This window comes from Podarcis erhardii, assembly GCF_964252035.2.
Source record: "Podarcis erhardii genome assembly, chromosome: 3".
NCBI lineage: Eukaryota > Metazoa > Chordata > Lepidosauria > Squamata > Lacertidae > Podarcis > Podarcis erhardii.
Window position 1 is genome coordinate 73600484 of NC_138507.1, and position 9082 is coordinate 73609565.

Here is a 9082-nt window from a genome sequence, read left to right on the forward strand (position 1 = left end):
AGTGGACTGGCCCATGGCTGAAAAAGGTTGCTGACGCCTGTTCAAAAGGAACAATGTTTGTAAACAGTGGCACCAAAAAGTCTATGAAATGGAAGGAATAGCAGTTCTGCCCACTTTATGCATTGGATAAAGAGGCCCCAAGCCCACAAACAACTATGCTGCAATAAATTGAGTAAGTGTTTAAAGTGCCGCAGGACTTTTGGTTGCTTTTGCAGCAACAGACTGGCAGGAATTTCCTATGCAGGGTGGAATCTCCTTGGGGAATACCAAGCAGCCAATGAAATGGCCACTAGAGGGCAGCACGGTTTTGGTTTTCAGCAATGCAGGCTGAAGGGTAAAGAAAATCAGCCTTTGCTCCAATATTTGAGATTCCAAGATGAGGCAGGACTCCGGAGTTTCCTTTGGTTGCAGCAACTACACTGTCCAAACAGGCAAAAAGCAGCTTTCCAACCAAAGGATATCCTGTTAATACATCGTTAAAGTGACTTGACATGTTCTTGCTCCCTTCTCCCATTCATGGACTGCTGCTTTGAGAGAGTGGGCAATGAACTCAGTGGCACGACGACAGCCCAAATGTTACTCGAGAGATGTGTGTGCGGAAGATGTGGGCTGGTGGCAGCCACATGTTGGAAGGCTTCAAAAAAAGGATTCGGCAGGTTTGTGGAGGGTAAGACTATTGATGGCCGCTAGCCATGACAGCTGTGCTCTGATTCTGTACTTCTGGCTACCAGTTGCTGGAAGCTGCAGGAAGAGAGTGTGGTTTTGTGCTCAGGTCCTGCTTGTGGGCTTCCGGCAGGCATGTCATTGGCCACTGTGAGAACAGGGTGCTGGGATAGATGGGCTTATGTCTCCTGAAGTTAAAAGGTAAAGGGACCCCTGACCATTAGGTCCAGTCGTGACTGACTCTGGGGTTGCGGCGCTCATCTCGCTTTATTGGCTGAGGGAGCCGGCGTACAGCTTCCGGGTCATGTGGCCAGCATGACTAAGCCGCTTCTGGCGAACCAGAGCAGCGCACAGAAACACCGTTCACCTTCCCGCCGGAGCGGTACCTATTTATCTACTTGCACTTCATGCTTTCGAACTGCTAGGTTGGCAGGAGCAGGGACTGAGCAATGGGAGCTCACCCCGTTGTGGGGATTCAAACCACTGACCTTCTGATCGGCAAGTCCTAGGCTCTGTGGTTTAACCCACAGCGCCACCTGCGTCCCTCTCCTAAAGTTAGGTCCTACCTAAATCTGCTTTGTCAGGGATAGGCACCCTCAGTCCTTCAGAACTCTCGGCCTAACTGTGGGGACTCTGCCAAGCAGCCTGGCCACACTCCACACTGGCCCTCCTCTGATCCTTTTCTCATGATTTTGTCTGGCTGGCCTGTGCGCTTGAACCATGGCAATATCTCTTGCTTGCCTGGATGAAGAATATGGAGTCTGGTGTAAGTCTGACTACACCACTTTCTTTTCTTTTCTTTGTACCTAATTTTTATTAGTTTTCCATTTAATAATATACAATCACATCATTGTTATCCACTTTACCTCCATGGCTCTTTTGAGCCCACTGACTTCCTTCCCTCCCACCTCATGGCTTTCAAAATCAGCCTTTATATCGTTGCATTTTATACATTTTCCAATTCTAATTTCACTCATTATGGGAAAAAAATTAAGTTAAAATAAAGAGGGAGAAAATTTCTCATTACTAGTCTTCAGGTAACCCTGCTAGTGTTGTTAATTGCTTACAGTAATCTTTCAAATTTCGTATAAATTTGCTCCAGTCCTTTTGGAATACAGTGGTACCTCGGGTTATGTACTTAATTCGTTCCAGAGGTCCGTTCTTAACCTGAAACTGTTCTTAACCTGAAGCACCACTTTAGCTAATGGGGCCTCCTGCTGCCACCGCACTGCTGGAGCACGATTTCTGTTCTTATCCTGAAGCAAAGTTCTTAACCTGAAGCACTATTTCTGGGTTAGTGGAGTCTGTAACCTGAAGCGTATGTAACCTGAAGCGTATGTAACCCGAGGTACCACTGTACTTGATAATGCTGGTTTTGGATTTTTCCTGTCAGCTTCACCAGTTCCACAAAGTCCATCATTTTCATCTGCCGCTCTTCTTTGGTTGGTAGTTCTTGCTGTTTCCATTTTTGGGCTAAAATAATTCTTGCCGCTGTTGTTGCATACATAAACAGTCTTTTATCTTCCCTTGGTATCTCTTCACCCACTATATGCAATAAGGCCATGCTCAATGCTGGTATGTGGCTCCTGGCAGATTGTGCACTGAGGAATGCAGCCCTCAGATTAAAGACAGGCTGAAACCCCTTACACAATGTGGTTCATTTGGAGAATGGGAAGGCTCAAACTAATCCCCATCACTCAGGCAACCTAACTATATACAGACAGCAGAAGTGCAACCCTGCAGCTGTCTGATTTGCAATAAAAGGTGTGCATGTGTGGAAAGGAGAACACAATGCTCAATAGTCTGAGCAACACCACATTGCAAGGAAAATCAGTGAAGGAGGAGACATCCAGCAGTTGTTGTTTAAAAATTCAATGCTTGGAAGGTGCAAATGACCTTGTAGACTCTTTGCAACAAGGTGACCCCTCACTGATATTTTTTATTCATTATCTTATTCACAGATGAGGAGCCTGGGGTCCTTCAGATGCCATTGGACTCCAACTCTCAGCAGCCCCAGCCAATATTCAGGGAGAGTTTCAATCTAGCAACATATGGAGAACCACAGATTCCCCATCCTTGTTCTAACTGTTGTCAGAATGGGCCTCCATGGTATGGACATTGGCTGCAGGAAGCACAAGCACCCATTGGGCATCTCTTTCTCTGGTGCATAATTTAGTCATGTGTAAAAATGGGAGCAGTTCTTACTGTGCACAAAGTAGACAGGTGAGAAAATGCAAAACATAGGAGGAAAGCACACTCCCAGGTCAAGCAGCGATCCAGGCAAGGCCAGACAACTTATGAGATCCTTCCTGCTCCAGTGGCCCAAATACTCAAAAGTGCTTGAAAAACAGTTCACCAAATGGCCACGAAGGCTCCTGAATCTTCCTCTGGAATGTGAAAAGGAGCTCCTGCTTGGGGCAGGACAGACTTCAGGGAGCTGGTATTGTATTACATTCCATCAAAGTGAGGCATAAACTGTGATGGACAATTCCCAGAGATTCCCCAGGTGGGTGACATCTCTGACCCTTTGGGCTGATACCGGCGGAGTGAATCAGTTTATCCTCTCGAAATGCTCACAAAACCATGGCAGTGAAATTCCACAGTGTAGATCAGAGTCTTAGAGTCTTTGCTGCTTCCCAGGACATGAAAGCTCCCCCGCCCTCCATCAGCCCTGTTTGGCAGCTGATTTGAGATCAGTCTGGCTTGCTCCATATCTCTGTCCAGGGAATGGATTTTCCAACTCCCCATGAGTCAGTTCCTTCTTAGGAATGTGCAGTGTCTTTACCACAGAAATCTGATAGGGCTGGCATTTATTTATTTTTTAAGTTTGTACCAAGCTGTGAACATGTTCCATAGGCCTGCTACTTATCAGTCCTGACACCCTTTCATTCTTTCTGTCAGGACACCTAAGATTAGGTTGCCTCCTAAGAACCAAACAGGCGTTCTGTCTCAGTCTCAGGTCTTACATACGTAGGGAATTCAAAAAATGCCCCATTAAAAGCTCTCATACCAAGAGAGTGTAGAAGTGAGAGGAAGAGAGAGAAGTCATCGAGATTAATGATCCCAAAATCAAGGAAGTTCATCTTCACTTAGATTTTTGTTTTATAGGAATGTAACTGTGTCCCAATTCCCCTGAAGATCCAGCTTTCCTTTTTATAGTCTTATTTGAAAGATTTCACAATTTTGTTGTTGCGCTTCCATTCTTTACGTGAGCGCACTGCTCGCATCAGCAGCTGTTAGGGTTGTTTCCAATGCTGCCGTCTTGCTAGCGCAGCTGATTTCTGCCTGCAGAATGTCATTCCTGCATTGCAGAGGAGGATTGGTCTAGATGACTCTTGGATTCCTTCCAACTCCAGAGTTCTACAATTCTATGATCTAGTAATCTTCTTTTCAGCAGTGCTCACTTCAGTCTTCCTTTCTTTTTACCTTCTGGAAAGACCGTGGAAGCATGTAGACAATTAGGTGGACTCAGTGTGACTTTGGAGTGGTCACAGCTCCAAGGGGCAATCTTTTTGATCAAAGGCAGAGACCCATCTGATATCAAAGTCTATCATTCCCAGAGCAAGTGCCTACTTTGAAAATGGCTACGTGACTCAAGACAATCACATGGCCCCAGTTCATGTAGCAGGAGAAGAAACCACAAGCTTGTGTCAAAACAATGTCATCTTCTATTCATAATCTTTCCCTGGCGTTCATTCAACTACAGGATTGCTCTCATTGGTGAGTTGCACAACCGGTCTTCTTCACCCTCTACATCTCTATGTTGCTGTGGTTTTATATTTACTCTTCTCTCGCCCCCTCAAAGAGCTAATTATGAATGGTTGTTTCCTTACTGGTGTGCTTATTCTTGGAACATTTTGTCCAGAGTTGTGCCACATTCATGATGCATACAGGCTGCTGTGCCAATTTCCCTGTGTGCCTTGGAAAAAAGGAAGAAGGGTGGTATGTTTTTCCTGCCCCAGGAGAAAATGGAAATGCTTGCAAGGTGGAGATTTGGGCACAGTTAGGTTTGATCTGTGTCTGCTTTTTGGAGTCAGGTTCCCCCCCCCCATATCCTTTAAAAAGCATCCTTAAAAGAGGGGTCTAAAAAATAAGTGCAGCCAAACCCTGCAAGGGTCACTGAGGAATCTCACAAGCTGACGTGTTTTCTCTCTGACATGTTTGTGTATTTAGCTTTCATCTACAATGTTTTATTTCATGCTTTAGGTTGTAAATTGCTTTGAGGATTTTAAATATATATATATATGTATAAAGCTGTATATAAGTGATTTAAATAAATAAGTCCATCATGGCAGAAAGCAAAACCAACCAGAATGGCTCTTGAGATAAGCTAAAATAGACTGTGGGGGTGGGGGAATGGATCCAGAAAAACCAGCCATCTGGAAATTCCACCTCATCTTCCTCCAAACGTAAGATGAGTCCTGCTGGACATCTACTCCAGCACCCTCTTCTCAGAAGGGCTAGTCAGATACTTGTAGGAAGTCCACAAGCAGGACCTGAGGGCAACAGGATTCTCCCCTCCTGTGTTTCCAGCACCTGGTCCTCAGAGGCACCCTGACTCAGACAGTGCAAGTAAAGTACAACCAACACAATTAGTAACCATTGATAGCCTTATCCCCCCATGAATTTGTCTTTTCAAGCCATCCAGTTTAGTCATACAGCATATGAAATCCAATCCTCACTCCCTTTATTCTGCCCCATGTCCCATTTGAGCATTCTGTTCTGCAGCAGCAGCAGCCTTCCTAAAGCTCTCTAGCCTAGAATTGCCCATTCCAATCTTATCTAGCTCTGCCTCCTGATCCTTGGGATGCACAAGATATTGAACCCAGGATCTTCTGCATGCCACCATGTGATCTGCCACAACCAATGGGTCTCTTTAGTAAGGGGGAGACATAGTTCTGTGGCAGACCCCATGTAAGTGGAGCCTGATTTCCACCTAGGGCAGAGCCTGAAGGACCTGCAATATCTTGCACACACTAAACAGCAGGAAGAACCCTCGGGTTTTCTTTCCTTCTCCCCCATTCCAGTGTATTCAGTATGAGTTACCGTATTTTTCGCTCTATAACACGCACCCAACCATAACACGCACGTAGTTTTTAGAGGAGAAAAACAAGAAAAAAAAATTCTAAACGAAACAGTGGATGTACGATTTTTGTGGCTCATGCTGTGGCCACAGACATGTGATCTGACAGTGAGTTTGGAGTAGCCCAATGCAAAAATCCTGAGGATCCATGTGGATCCATGCTTTGTAACCACGTTTTTGCACCACTGCGGCCCCAGGCAATAGTGGGTGCGTGATTTTTTTGGTGCAAGATGTAGCCATGGACATGCTATGTGATCTGATGGTGAATTTGGGGTGACCCAGTGCAAAAATCCTGAGGATCCATGTGGATCTGTGCTTTGTAACCACGTTTTAAGTGGGGAGGGAAGGAAAAGCACTCAAGGGACAAGGAACACACATGGGGTGTGTGGAGAAGGATGCTGCTAATAATGCAGAAGAGGGGTATAAGGGGAGAAGGCTCCTCTCCTCTCCCACTTTGCTCCTTTAAAGCAAGCAGGCTCTGCTTTTCTCCCTCCTCCCTGCTCATCCCCAGCTTAGCGAGCTGAAAAACTTTGCTGCTATGTAGCGAGCTGAGTGGGGAGGAGAGAGGGACAGAGAGCTTGCTTGCTTTAAAGGAACCAACCAGACAGGAGCTGCTTACACTCGTGTAAGCGGCTCCTCTCCTCTCCCGCTTTGCTCCTTTAAAGAAGCAGGCTGTCTGTCCCTCTCTCCTCCCCACTCAGTGGCTCTTCTCTCACTTTGCTGTTTTAAAGCGAGCCACGGAGGAGGGAAGGAAGGGGAACCATGGATCCTTTGCTCACGACTGCAGCAGATCCCCCCCCCCGCCACCCGTAGGCATTCTCTCCATAACACGCACAGACATTTGCCATTACTTTCTAGGAGGAAAAAAGTGAGTGTTATGGTGCAAAAAATACGGTACCTTTTGAAAAGCCTTCTTGCTAATTGCAGTCACAGCCGTGATGGTGGGCCTCCCAGGATGGTGGCTCAAGAACCTGCCTTTCTCAGGATTTGGAGACCTGTTCTTCTGGGGCTCAGCACTGCCATCTCCTAGGTCACCCCAAAGCAAAAGGCCACTTCAGGAACATCCTACCAGTCTCTCGCAAACCGCATTGCATAACTTCATTTTGCATTTTTCCTTTAGCTGGAAACACCTTGTGAGACTCTCAGTTCCTGGTGCACACCCACAAGGAGAAGAGCAAGAACACTGAGTGTGTCACTTGCAATGTCCACATCCTTCTTTCATGACCTATATATGTCACAGGCAGTTCCCCCACGTCTGCAGGATCAAAGAAGGACCGTGGAACAAAATGGCTTGGTTCTGGGAGAAAGGTAATGCATCTGATACACCTTACCTTTTCTTCCTTTTCCACCTAGTAGCTTGCTAAGGGTTTGCCAACACAAGGGTGAAGATGCCATGATATGCAGGCTGCCTCACAAAAACCAGGAGGAGTTTAGTGGGCTCTGTAACCCACACATCTTTGCTATAGGAGTGCATAGCCTTGGCCCATGGCTCTGTTAACAGAAGACGAGAGCATCAGCCACTCCTTGAAACAGTGGTTTTATTATTATTTTTTACAATAGTGATGGCCTCCCCTCCCAATTAACATATTGTTACATGCCACCCCAATCTCTGCTGAGTGGTGCGAGATTCCAGGGGTTCTTGGTACTCAACCAGGGTTTATGTTTCCTTTGGGAAAATGAGGCACAGCAGAGACTGAAGTGTCTTTATGAAATATGGTTTATTTACACATGAGCCTACTGTGGAGAAAGTTCAGAGCATTCACATCTTAAGAAGGCCTTGCTTCCTTTAGGAGTGTGGCCATGGATTCCAGGGCACCATCTCTGTGTCTCTTCCCCAGCTTATCTTAGCCAGCCTGGATGGAGTTATGTCCATTTCCTGCTTCTTCTTCCCGGAACTTCTTCCAAACGCAAGCCCCCCTTTTGTTTACATCATCACCTATTGTCACCCTGGCAACCCCTGTTTCCCAAGCCTGTTGCAAAATAGCACTTCCCCCTGTTGTTTACCACAGGCAAACTGTAATCCTACACCAAAGCTGCTGGCCTTTTGTGTTACTAGCTAAGACCAGGGCCCAGGGAGGCTTCACCCATTAGCTGTCTCACACTGAATCCCTCAGTGGCCCAATCTGCTTTCCTTTTGTTAGGCAAATCACTCAACTACTATTGGTGATTACCTCATGAGGAAGCTGGTCAATGTTGTTAGCATAAGCTTAATCAGCGCTTTTTTTCCTAAAAAAATGTTTAGGGCTACTCTCATTTTGACTCAAGAAAATCACCATTTTATAGTTCAAATCAGAATAAATAAATAAATAAATACAGTAATTGGACAAAAGTACAAAGATTCATAAAATGTTTAGGGGTATGTGTCCCCTCAGAAAAAAAAGCACTGAACTTAATCAATGGGTTTCAGTATTTGGCACAGTTTTAACCAAACTTTGATTCATTCTAGCTTTTACTAAAATTTATTAATTTTACTAATGCCCATGCACCCACAACTTGGGACCCAGACATGTAACAATATGTCCTCTGAGCAGCTGAAACAAAATGATAACCACACTTTCCAATCAACAAGATTCATGTAGCTTTCTTGTTCTATCAAAAACATACTGTTACATTTTTTTCTGGTCAGGGTCCCATGCAAAGCTGAACTAAATATATTCCTCATTTTAAAACAAATCAATTGTTTAAATAATCCAAAGTAGTAAAGGAAAAATCCCAAACAAATCCTAATAATAGAAGAGGCTCACACCCACTTGCAAGCAGCTCCTAACATTGCTATTCTTGGAGCACATGTCACATCTAAGATGACGGTTTTTGTTTTTTTAAAATTTCTCTAGAAGTCATAAAACCAGGTCAGTATGGACTGGCATTATTTTGAGCATTTAATTTGCTGGAAGAAGGGAGGAAGGAATGTTTGAAGCCTTCAAATATGTAAAGGTCGATTTTGGGAAAGTATTCTGGGGTAATTGAGAGAGACTGACACTGCCTTTTACACCTGACCCCACCCACCACTGTCGCTAAATAGCTATTTCAGTAATTTTGCATGAAGGACTATGTTCCTTACACTGCATCTTAAGATTGTTATTACAAAGAGCAGTGTTTCAAATACAGCATTTTTCTTAAGTGGGGAGGCTGCCTGGGATAACATGAAAGATGGTAAGAGTTTAGTCTTCAAAGCTTGCAGAGACTCCCAGCTTCTTTTATCTTATACCAAAGGGTGTGGACAAGAAAAAGCAGTTGAAGGCAAAGCAGAAAATGACATAGTCTGATTCTTCTATAAACAAACTACAGGCAAGACAGGTCAGCTAATGTCTCAGCCAGAGGCCTGAGAAACTAATT